Here is a 338-nt window from a genome sequence, read left to right as displayed (position 1 = left end):
CCTGACCGGAAGAAGCGAACTGAGTTGGTCCGGAGCTGACCAAGTTTGGTCAGCCCCGGACCAAGCCCAGTTGATCTGCGCTCCGCTTCCTCTAGTCAGCTCGGAGCAGACAGGAGACGGACTGACTCGGTCCGGAGCTGACCAAGTTTGGTCAGCCCCGGACCAAGCTCAGTTTTCGAACTAAGTCCGATTCCAGGTCAGCTCAGAGGAGTAGGAGAAGACTGAGTTGGTCCGGAGCTGACCAAAAGTTGGTCAGCCCCGGACCAAGCTCAGATTTTTCTCAAAACGGACAATTCGGCGGACCAGAGAAGCTGACCAAGGTCAGTCCAGCGGACCAG

The sequence above is a fragment of the Tarenaya hassleriana genome, unplaced genomic scaffold, assembly GCF_000463585.1.
Source record: "Tarenaya hassleriana unplaced genomic scaffold, ASM46358v1 Cleome51, whole genome shotgun sequence".
Classification (NCBI taxonomy): Eukaryota; Viridiplantae; Streptophyta; class Magnoliopsida; order Brassicales; family Cleomaceae; genus Tarenaya; species Tarenaya hassleriana.
The sequence above is the reverse complement of the archived record's forward strand: the minus strand, read 5'-3'. Positions refer to the sequence as shown.